We start from the raw sequence: 15,378 nt of genomic DNA on the forward strand, positions 1-15,378 counted from the left end.
TGCTTCAGTTCCTGCCTCCAGGTTCCTGCTTTGAGTGCCTGCCTTGACTTCCCTCGATGACAGATTCATAAGCTGTAAAATGAGATAAACCCTTTCCTCCACAAGTTGATTTTGGCTGTGGTGTTTGATCCCAGCAATAGAAACCCTAACTAAGATGTTCACTTAGGTGCACAGAGCCCAAGCCTGGCAACTCTGCCAAGGAAAGCACTCAGTTACCTGAGGTGGTAACTGCAGATGCCCCAGTGGAAGGGCTCTGTTATTGGGCATGGATCCTTTAACATTAGGAAGATTTGGAGTCCTCTCGCTAGCTTCATACCATCTTAGTGAAGATAAGACCACATTTCCTGGAAATTCCTCCTCTTACGGGTTATGGCTGGCTGCACGAGAAATGTGTAGAAGCCCTGAGAGGCAGATATAGGACCGAATCGGTGGCCACAGGGCTCTGCGAGTCTGCGGCGCAGGTCTTGCTGCGCTCACTTCGTCACCCACGACTGGCTGACCCTTGGCTGCAGAAACACAGCGGCTGCCAGACTTCTGTCCCTCCCAGGCCCAGTCGGGATCTCCTTCCCTCTCTAGCGCCTGGATGGCGCTCAGTTACCCAGCAACCAGGGCTGGGACCTGCGGTGGACAACTCCCCTTATAACAGTTGGAGGAGGTGCGGCACGGGTCACAGCTGCTTCTTGATTGTCTCCACTTCACCCTCAGCGTTTCTCCTCCCCTGAGAAGAAACCCCAACAGCGACCCCTACAGCGGTCTTCAGGCTCACCACAGAGGCAGGCAGAGGTCCCAGCCTTCCTCGGCCCCTCTCAGGGTTATGTAAGATCTAAGCACTAAAATCCGCGTCTGAAGCGAAGCAAAGGAGAACTACCGCGATGTTTGCTAAAGTTTCTGCAAAGGTTTTTACAAAGGATTTCACCTGGAGAGCTATAGATTTGCCTCATTGTGCTTTGGAAACGTGTAATTTAAAGATGTCATCATTTCAATATTAGTGATGGTGCTGTCTAGTTTTATGTCACCTTGACACAAACTAGAGTCAGCTGAAAGGAAGGATCCTCAGTTGAGAAAATGCCTCCGTAAGATCCATCTGGAGGGCATTTTCTTAATTAGTAATTGATGTGGGAGGTGCCACCTGCTAGTCCTGCATTCTGTAAGAGAGCAAGCTGAGTAAGTCACGATAAGCAAGCCAGTAAGCAGCTCCCCTCCATGGCCCCTGCATCAGCTCCTGCCTCCTGGTTCCTGCCCTGTTTGAGTTCCCATCCTGGCTTTCTTCAGCGATGGAATACAGTGTGGAAGTGAAAGTCAAATACACCCTTTCCTCCCCAGCTAGCTTTCCTTCATGGTGTTCATCACAGCGATAGAAACGTTGGCGAGGACTGTGATTCTAAGTTGGAAGGGTTTACATGCTGACTGTAAACAATTATAGTATTTCAAGGAATTGTGATTGCTAAATGTAAACATGTTGGGCTAACAAGAAGCATCTAAGTGGTTAGGGATTTTTTTTTTCTCATTGGAGTTGGTTGTCTGGACCAATGGTAATATACACTTATAATGCCAGCACAGAGGAGGCTGAGACAGAAAGATCAAGAGTTCGAGGATATCCTAGGCTACAGAGCATTGAGGCTAACCTTGGCTATGTTGCAAGACTCTTTCTAAAAAGATATCTGCCCCATCATGCATCTAAATGCTTAAAAAGAAAACCAAATATATTTGGTGTTAAATTTAGACAAGCACTTTAAAATATTTAGAGGATCCAATGGGCTATATTTATAATGGAGTTTAGACTGTTCAAGTTGACTTAATAAAATTTTAATTTCAAAAAGGATAAATGGGAGCTAAGCACAGTGGCAAGTTACAGGGCCCATCAGGACTACCTGGTGAGACCCTGCTTCTAAAAAGGAAAGAAAGAAAAGGATGATGGGTCTGGAGAGATGGCTCAGTGGGTAGGTGGGTTACTAAGCAAACTCAGTCCCCAGCACACACATGCGGAGAGCTTCATAATAGCAAGACGTGTAATTTGAACTTAAAAGGCATAAGGAATACTAGACCTTTAAATGGATTACAATGTCAGTAATTGTTCACAGACCATTTTTCTGTAACCTCTAATACAAAAATACACAAACAGCTGGGCATGGTCATATGAATCAGTGCTTGGGAGGTGGAGGCAGGAAAATAAAGAACGTGAGGCCAGTTGTGACTGTACAGTAAGTCCTATGTCACTAGACTACACAGAGAAACCTTGTCTTAAAATAATGAGGAGCTGGAGAGATGCTGGCTCAGCAGTTAAGAGCACTGACCGCTCTTCCAGAGGACCTGGGTTCAATTCCCAGCACCCACAATGCAGCTCACAGTTCCAGGGGATCTGACACCCTCACACCATTGCACAAAGAATAAAATTAAATAAATTATAAGAAAAGAAATCAACACACTCACACCATCCTACCTCTTATTCTAGCCCTTTGCCAGTCTGTCACATTCTTTAGCATGGATATGTGCTTGTGGCTTCTCAGTCTCCGAACTGCCTGCCTAGTCCAGGTCTCCTGGGGTCTCCACACCGACCACCCTGGGGTCTCCGCACTGCCGACCCACGCTGCCAATCCTGACATTCCCATTTTACTACTCCAAACTCTAAGAAAGGTGATATCCTCTCCCGTCTGCCTACTCTCTACCTTGTCCTCCTGAGCTCTTGATTATTTCCCTTCCATTCTGAGTCCTGCTCTGCCTCAGGCACCCCGAGTTCTTACACTGAGCTCAGGCCTGGCAGAGAAGCAGCTGGTGACTCACTGTTCCAGTGCGCATTCACCAGTACTGCTCGCTGGACGGCTAGCTCTACCCGACACTTGCTCACGTTCTCCCTCTGAGGCAAGCATCAGTTCCCATCTACCCATCCACTCATTCTCCTCGCCTACACCCTCCCTGCTACAGCAGAGACAGACTCATTCACAGACCTTGAACAGCAAGCCCACCACAAGGGATGGATTCAAGGGATGGTCTCGGGAAGGGCAAACAGACATTTACCTCAGAGGGTCCAATACTCCTTCAGAGCTTTGCCATCTCCCTGGTCCTTGGGTTTGCCCTAGGACTCCGTCTTCAGCCTCCTCTGGCCTTCCCTTGCCCGTGCCTGTCATTCTCAACATCTCTGTAGGCCATATGTTCGTGGAAATGCCAATTCTGACCTAACTTTTACATAAAAGAGAAGAGTTAGGCATCAGTGTTGACATGAGCAAAGTCCGTGACTAAACATACCTACAGACAGTACATACAAAAGGCTGAGAAACACAAAACACAACAGTGGCCGGGTATGGCGGCCGCACCTGTATGTCGGCTCTTGGCCGTCCTCAGCTCTACATACTGAGTTGGAGGTTAGTCTAGGCTACATAAGGCCCTATCTCAGAAAGAAAAGAAAAATCACCACAACCCTTGCCCCCTCTAGGAGGAGAGGCATCTAGAAGAAACAAGGATTCTCTAGACACAAGCTCATACTTCTCAAACTTTCCTGGCCCAGGAAGCCACCCGACGTGACGGGAGCGTGGGAAAAATTAGTCAGCCACGTTCCCTTCATGTCACAGAATCTAACGCTCCATCTCTGACTTCAGATAAGTTACATGCAGAACCCCAGCAACAGCACCCAGGCTGCCATAGCAACACACCTACAGCCCTCGCTATCATCCTGTGCTATGGAGAAAACATTTGCCCTTCTTCCAAAGGCGCCATGCAGCCCGGCCCAGCAGCACTCACTGGGGCTAGCTGGAGCTCCAGGAGACCCTCTTAAATAAATGAAGAAGCAGTTTACACAATGGATAATTGAAAACAAAATTAGTTGGATGTAGTGTCACGTCGTAGTCTTTTTTCTTTTTTGATTTTTTTTTTTTTTGAAACGGGGTTTCTCTGTGTAGCTATGGAGCCTGTCCTGGAGCTCATTCTGTAGACCAGGCTGGCCTTGAACTCACAGAGATATCTGCCTGCCTCTGCCTCCCAAGTGTGCCACCACCAACCGGCCACATCTATAGTCTTAATACTTAGGACATGGAGACAGGAGAATCAGCTGTTCAAGGTCGTTCTTAGCTACAAAATCAATCTGAGGCCATCCTGGACTACATGAGACACTTCCTTCTTTAAAACAAATGAATAAATGAATGAAATAAAACCAGGGAGCCAGGCCTGGTGGTGCCACTTTAATCCTAGCACTCAGGAGGCAGAGACAGGGGGATTTCTGTGAGTTTGAGGCCAGCCAGGTCTACAAAGGACAGCCAGAGCTCTGTTATACAGAGAAACTCTATCTCAATAATTCCAGTTACGATAGCATTGGAAAGATTAAAACCTTACTAAGAAATTTAGCAAATAAATTGTAAGACTTATACAATGAAAACCACAAAATCTTTAAAGGCACTAATAAGAACTAACCAGATCCGAAGACTTGGGAGTCCACGGAGTAAAGACCTGAAAGGGTTCAGACGCCAAGACTGCCAAGTTCTACCTGTGTATCCAATATGATGCCTATGAAAATTCCAGTTTTCCCTTTATGCATAAGTTAAACTAATCCTAAAATTTATACGGCAATTCAAAAGGCACGGAATTATTTTGGGGAGGCCACAAAGGTGGCTCAGCAAATACAGGCATGTGCCACCAGCCTGACAACCCGAGTGTGACCCCTGGGACCTACGATGATGGAAGGAGAGCGTCAGCTTCTCCAAGCTGTCCTCCGACCTGCGCACGTGGATACACTCACACCCACACCCAAAATGAATCAACAAATTAACGTAAAAATATGATTTCAGAAAAGAACAAAGGCAGATGACTCAGACTTTCTAATTTCCGTTTTCTTTTGAGATTGGTCTCGCCATAGCCCAGGCAGAACTTTGGTTTACAGTAATCCTCCTGCCTCAGCCTCCTAACAGCTGGGATTATATAGGCATGCACTACCAACCCCAACTTCTATTAAACTACAGTACCCAAAACTTAGGACTGACATAAAGACAGACATAGATGAACGGAATAAAACTTAGAGCCCAGAAATCCAACAATATCAACTGATTCCTATGAGGGTATCAAGACGGTCCTGCGAGAAAATAATAGTTTTTTTCTGACTTGAGGTGCTGAGACAACTGCATATCCACCAGCAATGGAATGTATATTGACTTCTACCTGAGATTCTGTTTTTAAAAACTTAAAAACTCTGCTTGCGGGTGTAACACGGAAGAGAGCACTTGCCTAGCATGTACGAAGCCACGGGTTCAACCCCAGCATTTAGGTAAAAAGGAAATTAACTCATATTGATCCAAGAACGAAATACAAGAATTAAAACTATAGAACCGTTAGAAGGAGGCAGGTGAAAACCTCTGTGGCCTCGGCTTAGGTGGCAGTTTCTAAGTGCATCATCAAAAGCGTAAGGAACAGAAGAAAAAATAGAAATTCAAGACTGAAAGCGTTCACACATCAAAAGATAACAAACAAAGAGGAAAGGAAGATGACAGAGAACTGAAAGGTAAGAAATACTATTTTGGGGTGTTTTTTTAAAAAAATAAATTTGTTTTTATTCAATGTGTATTTGTATTTTCCCTGCATGTATGTCTGTGTGAAGGTGTAGAATCCCTGGAACTGGAGTTAGAGACAGTTGTGAGCTGCCATGTGGGTGCTGGGAATTGGAACCCAGAGCCTCTGGAAGAGCAGCCAGTGCTCTTGACTGCTGAGCCATCTCTCCAGGCCTATGTTTTATTATTATCATTATTTTTAGTGTGCATTTGGATGTCAAAACATGCATGCGAACATCAGAGAACAACTTTTACACTTTTAATTTTTTTTTTCCTCTGAGACAAGGTTTCTCTGTATATCCCTGACTATCCCAGAACTCACTCTGTAGACCAGGGTGTCCTCAAACTCAGGGAGATTCGCCTGTCTCTGCTTCCCAAGTGCTGGGATTACAGGCATGCGCCACCACCTCCTGGCTTTAAAATTTATTTTTATTTGTGTGCATTAGTGTGAGTCTACTTATAGTATGTGCCCCCACATGCATACAGTGCCCATAGAGGTGGTAAGAGGGCATCGGATCCCTTGGCACTGGAGTCACAGGTGATTGTGAGCTACCTCTTGCAGGTGCTGAGAACTGAACCGAGGTCCTCTGCAAAAGCAGCCGGCACTCTTGCTGCTGAGCCATCCAAACCTCCACCTCCAGAGAACAACATTTGAGAGTTGATTCCCTCTTTTCACCTTGTCACAGTCATATCTTTCATTTCTGTTACTCTGTGTGCTCCCGGTAGCTGGCTGTGAGTCTACAGGCAATTCTTCCGTGTGTCCTGCTGTCTCACCCACAGGAGTGCTGGGGTTCCAGATGTGCACATAAATCAGACATTTTCACATGGGCCAGTGACTGACATCTGCTTATTAGGTTTGTGCTGAGCCATCTCACCAGTCCAGAAGGCACTTCTAAGTTGAATACCCAATAAGGATTTAGTACCTGGCATACATTAAGGAGAAAAAAACTCCTTATTACTCAGTAATATAAAGGACAAAATAACACCGGGCGGTGGTGGCGCACGCCTTTGATCCCAGCAGTCGGGAGGCAGAGGCAGGTGGATCTCTGTGAGTTTGAGGCCAGCCTGGTCTACAGAGGGAGTTCCAGGACAGCTAGGGCTGTTACACAGAGAAGCCCTGTCTCAGGGTGGGGCGGGGGGAGGTGGACCATCGCTGTGATAAACCCGACTACCTGGTTCTTAGCCTTTGGAACAAATTTGCCAGAAGAACATGGAAGTATTTGAAGCTTCAAACTAGAAACCTCTAGAATATTGGAAACAGACTTTAATGTGCCATCCTGGTGGGCGTTTAGGAGACCAGAGTGCCAAAATCAATCCAGACACTGGGAACTCACTTGTGAGCTTTTGGAAGAGAAGAGGGACTTTGTCAGAAGCTCAGCTGGAGTCTGTTGATGCTGCATTGTGGCTGTGGCAAATCTCTAATCTCTAAATCCGTCTCTAATCTTCCTCTGACTTGAGAATGTGAATGAAGCAGAATTCAAAAGAAATAGAAATTTCAAAACAGGGGCTGGAGAGATGGTTAAGAGCATTGCCTGAGTTCAATTCCCGGCAACCACATGGTGGCTCACAACCATCTGTAATGAGGTCTGGTGCCCTCTTCTGGCCTGCAGAGATACACACAGACAGAATATTGTATAATAAATAAATAAATAAATAAATGAAATTTCAAAACAGGATAACATTCAGACCGTGTCATGGTTACTGCTTTCTGCCCTTACCCAGTAAGCAGCTGGGGGAAAGGGAAAGAGAGAGGACCCTGTACTATGGAGCACAGGAGAACAGGTGCTACCCATTGAAGTCTCCACCTTGTGAAAACTCATCTGAGTAGTGAAAGCCTAACCTATGCAGCGGAAGTTCCCTGTCCCAGAACGACCCCGTAGGGAACTGTCTTCCCGGGGCTACACAGAAGCCGGTGGACACAGTGGTCCGACCAGGCCGGCTACACCTTGAGCTGGCAGCAGAACTTGGCACAGTACTGCCTGGCAGCCGTGGCACCTGCCAGAATAAAGGAATGGTAGAGGCTTGCACCAAGGCTCCAGAGAGCCACTATGGACAAGTAATCTGTTTCAGAGTTAGAGTCCCAGCTAGCAGGCTCTGAGAGGACGTCAGGAGAAACTGTAAAGGCAGAGCCTATGCTGCCTGAGACCACAGGATGTTGAGTGTGCCCGCGCTAGAAGACACCTGCTGACGAGGGCTGTGACGTTACCGGAGTTTTGAGGGTCAGAGCCTGAGCTCTGCTAACCTTAACGATCTGGACTGGCCGCCTGTTCAGCGGGACAATTAAACAGGTAAGTAGAATATCAGGTTTAGTCAACGGGGCCACTTGAAGATCAAAGAAATTTAGTGACTCATGTCCATCTTCACAGTCCTGACAGGAGGTGTTGGCTTGTTGCTTTTTAAATTGTATTTGTTTATTAGTCTCTCTCTCTCTCTCTCTCTCTCTCTCTCTCTCTCTCTCTCTCTCACACACACACACACACACACACACACACAGCATGCATGCATGCAAGAATGCATGTGGAGGGCAGAGGACATCTTGTAGAAACTGGTTTTCTCCTTCTACCTCGTGGGTCCCCAGTATCCATCTCAAATTGTCAGCTTGGGAACAAGCACCTTTACCCACTGAGCAATCTTGCCAGCCCTCTTTTTAATTTTTTTTTTTTTGAGGTTTAGCTTAAATGGAGAGCAGAAGCAGTAAGTGCTCTTAATCACTGAGCCATCTCCCCAGTCCTAAAGTGGTAGTTTAAAAACCTTTAACACACACAGATACATAAACCAACCCTGACCTCGTTTTCCAAGTAGTCAAAGTCCTGAAAAATAGCAAAAAGCATAAGCAATTATCTTAGGAAAATACAGAAACTTGTATATACACTTTCCCACGGGAGCCTGGTACTCAGTGGTTGCCAATAGCAACCTCATTGGTGGTGTATGCAGCCTGTTGACTGTATGGGTTGCCCAAAGGGATCTTGGGAACAACTTTCTGGCAATTATTCAAGTCTCTGATCTCAATGTTGTCCCCAGTCTAGGCTCCGGACAGGTATGCATGGGGCCTTTGGGAAGCCACAGGGCACAGTGGCTATGGTTCACACTGGCCATGGTTCACACTGGCCAGGTCATCACGTCCATCTACATCAGGGCGTAGAGTAAGGACGAGTGATTGAGGCTCTGTGTAAGCCAAGTTCCTGTTCCCTGGCTGCCAGATGATCCACATCTGAAAGAAGTGGGACTTCACTAGGCTCTATATGGGTGACTTTGAAGACATAGCCGCTAAGAAGCGGCTTATTCCTGATAGCTGTGGGGTCAAATTGATCCCCAATCGTGGTCTCCAGGACAAGCGGCAGGTTCCACGTTATGGGGCTTCCACGGTGCTCTCCTATCCCCTCTTCAGAAATAAATCTCACATGCAGTCTGAAAAATAAAATGTACATACACAAAAAGTTGATGTTAAAATGCACCGTCTCATAATACTATTTCCCAAAAAAAGGCCAAAAATCATTATTAATTATCCCAGTAGCAAAGTTAGTTCATTGAATATTGACAAAACATATGGATATTTCATATGGACAAGGCCCAGAAATCATTTAAAAGTATCTAGACATACAGGTCAATTATCTTTTGAGTGTTTGTCTTAAGCTTACCTGGCAGGAAGTGTTTCAGAAGATCTCAGGACTCTTGGACAATACGGTCATCTCTGCGTCTGAACGACAGCGTTCCTCCAGCCGCACCAGGCGCTGGCGGATCTGACTACCGTTCTGCGGTGTTTCCTTTCTCCTGTCTCTTTCTTTAAGATGCTGCCAGAGCCTCTGTAGCTTTTTCTGGTACGTGGGCTCCTTACTCCTCCTCTAAAGTCCCCTCCCTGCCATGTGGTCATTTAGCCACTTGTCTGCCACGTGGCTGTCTGCCTGTCTGCCGTGCGGCCAACCTCCACGCCGCTTACCTCAGACCACACGGTGTGTTCTTTGCTTTCCTATCTCCCTCCTCTAGGCTCTGACCAAGATTTGCACTTGGCTTGCTCTGGAGTTTTTCCTTTTAAACTATTAATAAAATTCTCCTTGAGCCTCAAAAAAAAAAAACACAACATTTTTTAAGCAAGACGTTAGTTATACATCTTATACATTCTGTAACAATTTTCTCAGCCTCAGTTTTTAGAGCTAACACTTGAGAGTGTCAGATTGTCACACCCTTCCCCACCAATGAAAGAGACACAGTTGCCACCGGCTCTCACCCTGGTGTGCTTGCTTGCCTGGTTTAGGTTGCTGCACACCTTTTGCAAAACTGAGAAAACTGCCTTGCCGAGTGACTTTGGTTTGTTCACGTGCCGCTTACTCTTTCCCAACACTGACGACTTCAGCTAACCAGGTTTGGGTTTTGGTTCTTTGCTCTTAGTCCCAAATATTACAGTTCACTATTAAATTTCTATATTTAATTATTATTATTATTTGCAAAGGAAGAGTGAAAGAAGAGACAGAAGCGCGGTCCTTCTGTGTTAGCACTCAGAGCAGACACTCCTCAGGCCACCACTGTTTACGGCTCACACAGAGCTGATTCTGCACCCTCACCTCAGGCTGACAGACTCCGAGCTGTCGGCGGCTGCCTGTGACACCCATGTGGTGGTAACACATTAACTAACGGGGCCTCCTCCTTCCTACTTTCTCCACACCTTCAAAGTCTTCCATTCCTTTCTCAAATGCAAACTCCCTCTCTACCCCCAGCTGTCCAGGAAGCAGAGAGACAGCCTGTTTGCAGGAACAGGCCATGGAGGACTCACCAAGCACATGACATGGAACCTCCTCCCTTCCTGAGAAAACTAAAAGAAGCCTCCATTCCTTCCACCTGGGCCTGCGTGCTCCTCAGAGTGCCCCACCTCACCCCCTCCATGCCATCTGTCTGGCACTGGGGCCTGAATTCTCCTCAGAACTCTTGTCCTGTTGTCTCCCTGTGGCAGTCACAGGTCTTCTCATAAACCTCTTACCCATAAGACAGTCTGTCTCAGGGTGCTCTTGAGCCCCTGTCTCAGTGTCCCCTTAGATCCCAAACCCAAGACTGTGGAATATTCCTTTACACGGTGTGAACATATGTCACTGTGACTGGCTTAATAAAGAAGCTGACGGGCCCACAGCTAGGCAGGATAAGGTTAGGCAGAGAACCAGACTAAGAGCGAGAGACCCAGGCCTCAGCAGAACTGCAGCTATAGCACAAAGACCTGAGCAGTCCCGCCCAGTCAGCAAAGTGGCAGCCCCTGACCTTCCCTTGACCACCGGAACCAAGAACTCTATGCCCCACAGGGAGGGGCCAATCAGAAATGGATAATACCTTACCCTACCAAGAGAGACCAATCAGGGATATGGATTCTGTCTCTTGGTGGTATTTTGGGGTTCAAGACTTTGAGCATAACAAGAGGATGCTGGGAAGAAGAGAGGAAAGAATTTCAGGGGTCACATGGAGACATGGAGAGAAGGAAGATGAGCATGCTGTGCTGAAAGAAGGTACCACCATGTGGCAGAGGGCAGATAAGAAATATGGGTTAATTTAGGTTGTAAGAGCTAGTTAGTAATAAGTCTAAGCTAGCAGCCAAGAATTTATAATTAATAATAAGACTCTGTGTGGTTATTTGGAGAGAAGCTGGTGAGACAGAAAAGTTCGCCTACACAAGACTTTTCACTATATGTGTTAATAGAGCCCTCAAATCATTCTTAAACTTTTGCATTCATGACCTTGGGTCAAATTAAGTATGCCAAAAATATTATTTTAGAGTTCAATGAGTTTAAAAATATCCAAGAGGCTGGAGAAGTGGCTTACTGATTAACAGTACTTGCTGCTCTTTCAGAGGACCCAAGGTCTGTGCCCAGCATCCATACAGGGCACCACAACACCTCTGTCTTCAGTTCCAGGGGATCTAATGCTGTCTTCTGAACTCCATGGGCACCCACACCCCCATCACACACACACACACACACACACACATACACACACACACACACGAATAAAAATTCTTTTTAAAAACTTAAAACTGAAGTGACCAGAGTTTTTCAGCTCAACTGTTTTCAGAAATTTTAGGAGAAAATTAAGTTTTCTCCTTACAAATTAATTTAACTATCCTAAGTTTACAAAAAGTAATTCAACTTGAATTCTCCTCCCTAGGGAGAATAAGGATGCTACAGAGTCATTGTTTCCATAGCTACACAAATCACAATAGAGATGGCAACACCCTTATTCTATGTTTCAAATGGTTCAACAGCCCTCCAAGGGCTCAACAGAGCAGAGCCCCAAAAGACCAACAGACTTCAATTCCCTGTAACATGGTAAGTGCCCAGATAGTTCAAGAGGACTCCTAATTTGCTCAAAAGAGCTGTCAAAATAACAAGGACAGTCATACATAGAGCACAGTAGCCCAAATACCTCAGCAAAACCTCAGCAATAGAGAACTGCCGAAGGCAAAGCCAGTCACCAGCGCGTTGCTGAAATGGCACAAAACCAAAACAGTTCAAAGGAGACCCAAAACTACAAGAAGACACTACCAGGAAGAGGCTCACCAAAGGTCAAAGTTACTCAAGAATCCCAAAGAAAATCCGAGCGCCCGTGTCTGCGCTTTACCAAACAGAGGGAAGAGAAACTAATAGTGAACAATGTGGGAAGGTATGGAAAATCCCTGAAATGTGATGGTTCCAGAAACTGTGTGGGACTAGTTCACGTTTCTTCTCTGTCTGGGGTCAAGTGGCTGCTACCCTGTGGTATAATGTCCCCCTGATCTGGCACCAGAGGGATAGCAAGCAAAACCTCCAGTAGCCATGATACCCCGCAGGGTTATACCTGGCCTGGCTCAGAGTTTCCACACAGCCCCTGAGCCTTCCTTTGTGTTATAAAAACCCTTCGCTGTCCTAAGTGAGTTTCCCAAGGATACAAAGCCTGAGCAAAACTCGGGTCAGAGGAAACCCAGAAAACCGTGGGACCTCACGAAATCAGGTATTTGCACCTGGCATTGTACTGTTGGGAGCCTCAATCAGTTTGTTTAGAGATATGGAAATCTACTAGCTCAAGTGTAAATGATGAAAAATAAAGCTGCCTTGAGGCGAAGGGACAGCGCTTCAGTTCACCGAGACTGAGTCCCCTGCAGCCACAGAGGTGAAGTTTATTCTCTTGTGTCTCCGAGTCTTCATTTCTCGGACCCGCATGAACCCACACACCAGTGACCAGTTACACGTGACAGTACCCAAAATGTCTTTTCTCCTGCCGTGGCTAATGAGAGCCTGAGTCATAACAGCCCTAACAACCCAAGCTGGCCACTCATCCTCAATGGGCAAAGTCATAGTGAAATGCAGGAAATGGTGATTGATTCTGTGTGTGTAACTGGAGGTTTCTTTCCTGCCCGCCAGTTTCTGAATAACCACCCCGAGGCTTAATATTAATTACAAACTGTTTGGCCTATTAGCTCAGGCTTATTATTAACTACCTCTTACATCTTGCTTGCTTCTCTGGCAGCAGCTGGCATCTTCCTGACTCCATCTTCCTTTTCCCTTTATCTTTCCTTGGATTTCCCACCTGGCTCTATTCTGCCCGGCCACTTTATTAACCAATGATAGTAAAAATATATTCACAGCATACAGAGGGACATCCCAATCAGGTGTGGCCACATTAGGAAGAAGAACAAAGAGTTCCAAGTACAGTCAAGTCTATTTCTGTGGTCCTGATGTGAGGTCCGGGTTGAAGTAGAGAAGCGAGGTCCTGCTCAAGACGTCCCATCTATCACTAACAAATCATGGTCTCTAATCTCCCCTGCAAGGCCATCTAACAAGTTGTCAGAACTGTGTGAAATCTCTTTCCCAGAAACACATTCCTCCTCTGGCTGGTACCAGCCTTCCTTCTCAGGCATGAGATTTATGGGAAATTCCAGTTTCTTGGGGAGCCATTATTTATAGTTCGATAGCCAAAGAGAGGGGAAAGTGTCAGTCTCTTTAGAATATCTTTGTTCATATCAGGAACATAGACATGAGGAGGGGCTGGATCAAGAAGCAGTGAGTGCTACAGACAGCACTGGAGAGAGAGGGGAGGCGACCCAAGCTATCTGGAGCCCCATGAACCCTTGGTGTCTGCCATGTTACACTTCAGTCTTGCCTTGGTCTGATTAGTCCCCACTATGTCCCCATTCCTCCTTTTGAAGAGGACTGTTTGTTCTGTGCCATGTATACTGGAAGCTTGTAACCTTTTTATTGTATAGGCACTCGCAGTTCAGAGAACAGACTTTGGACTTTTGAAAAGTGTTGGGATTCTTACAGACTATGGGGACATTTATTGATTCATTGAATTTATCTTGTAAAATGGCTTTGTGATTATGTGGATGAAGATGGAAGGTTCTGGCTTAAAAGCGATGTCTTGGTGTCATTTCTTCAAGGGGTGGACTTGTAACAGAACCCGATAAGATCTAGAATTCCCTTAAGAGAAAACTCTCTGAGCATGTTCTTGAGAGGACTTTAGATCGGATTAACTGAGGCAGTGTGGTGGTTTAAATGGGAATGTCCCCCATAGGCTTAGGTGTTGGAATACCTGATCTCCAGTAGGTGGTGCTATTTGCAGAGGACTAAGAGGTGTGGCCTTGCTAAAGGAAGTATGTCAAGGTTCGGGGGCAGGCTTTGAGGTTTAACCATTTCCAGTACTTTTCCCCTACTTCCTGACTGTATTTCATGATGTGAGTCCTTGGTTCTCAGCTTCTACCTCTGGCTGCCGTGTCTGCTGCCTGCTGCCATACTGTCTCTGCCCTTATGGACCCCAACCCTTTGGAACCATAGGCCCCAATTTATCCTTCTGTCTGTAAGTTGCCTTAGTTATGGTATTTTATCACAGCAATAGAAAAGTAGTTAATACAGGTAGGGAGACCTTCCCTGAATGTGGGTGGCACCACCCCATGGGCCGGGGTCCTGGACTTGATGAAAGGGCACAGAACCCACCTCCTGACAGCACAGAGTGGCTGGCCACCTTCCTCCCTTAATTTGCTTTTGATAAGTGTTTGATCTTGGCAATAGAAAAAGTGACTCATATACCTTATGAGTCAGCGATTCCGTTAGTGGGTATAGACTAACAAGAGAGTGAGAAACAAGCTCACACAAAAACCTGTGCATGAATGAATGTTCACAGCATCATGGTTTCCTTCTTTAAAGGTTTCTGCATGGCAGTACAGGGTTTGAACATGGGACCCCATGTACGCTAGCTATCATGGTTTGTTTTGACAGCTTTCACGAACCTGGACGTATGTAGGGAAAGGAATCTCGATTGAGAATTGTGTCCATCCGTTTGGCCTGTGGGCCTGCCTATGGGACATTTTCCTTTTTTCTTTCTTTTCTTCTTCCACTTATAATATTTTATTTTATTTCTAAAACAATCTTATTTTACACACCAATCCCAGTTCTCTCTCCCTTCCATCCTCCCACTCCCCCCATCTTCTCCCCACCCCACCCCATCCACTCCTCAGGGCGAGGCCTCCTATAGGGAGTCGACAAAGTCTGTAGCATCACTTGAGGCAGGACCACAGCCCATTCCCCTGTATTTAGGCTGAGCAAGGTATCCCTCCAAAGGGAATGGGTTCCAAAGAGACAGTTCATGCACTAGGGATAAACTCTGGTTCCACCGCTAGTGGCCCCAAAAACTGCCCAAGCCACACAACTGTCACCCTCATTCAGAGGGCCTAGTTCAGTCTTATGCGGGTTCCCCAGCTGTCAGTCTGGAGTTGGTGAGCTCGGGACATTTTCTTACCTGCTAACTGATGTAGAAGGGCCCAGCCCTCTGTAGGAGGTGGCAGGCCTGTGCAGGTGGGGCTGGGCGGGACTAGAAAGGTAGTTGAACTAGCCATGGGAAGCAA

The 15,378-nt window shown here is 46.3% G+C and overlaps 1 long non-coding RNA gene and 1 other non-coding gene across 2 annotated transcripts; one reads left to right on the top strand and one right to left on the bottom strand.

Annotated features, from left to right (window-relative positions):
* Positions 1-1,118: 1,118 nt before the first annotated feature.
* Positions 1,119-7,055, bottom strand: LOC142855466 (uncharacterized). The gene is made up of 4 exons (XR_012911516.1): positions 6,863-7,055; positions 6,205-6,451; positions 3,016-3,173; positions 1,119-1,160 (listed from the first exon to the last, which is right to left on the bottom strand). It is a non-coding gene; the product is annotated as an uncharacterized LOC142855466 (long non-coding RNA).
* Positions 7,056-8,369: 1,314 nt separating this feature from the next.
* LOC142856668 (small nucleolar RNA SNORA70) lies at positions 8,370-8,506 on the top strand. Its single transcript, XR_012911708.1, has one exon. It is a non-coding gene; the product is annotated as a small nucleolar RNA SNORA70 (small nucleolar RNA).
* The last annotated feature ends 6,872 nt before the right edge of the window (positions 8,507-15,378 follow it).

The sequence above is a fragment of the Microtus pennsylvanicus genome, chromosome 8, assembly GCF_037038515.1.
Source record: "Microtus pennsylvanicus isolate mMicPen1 chromosome 8, mMicPen1.hap1, whole genome shotgun sequence".
Classification (NCBI taxonomy): domain Eukaryota; kingdom Metazoa; phylum Chordata; class Mammalia; order Rodentia; family Cricetidae; genus Microtus; species Microtus pennsylvanicus.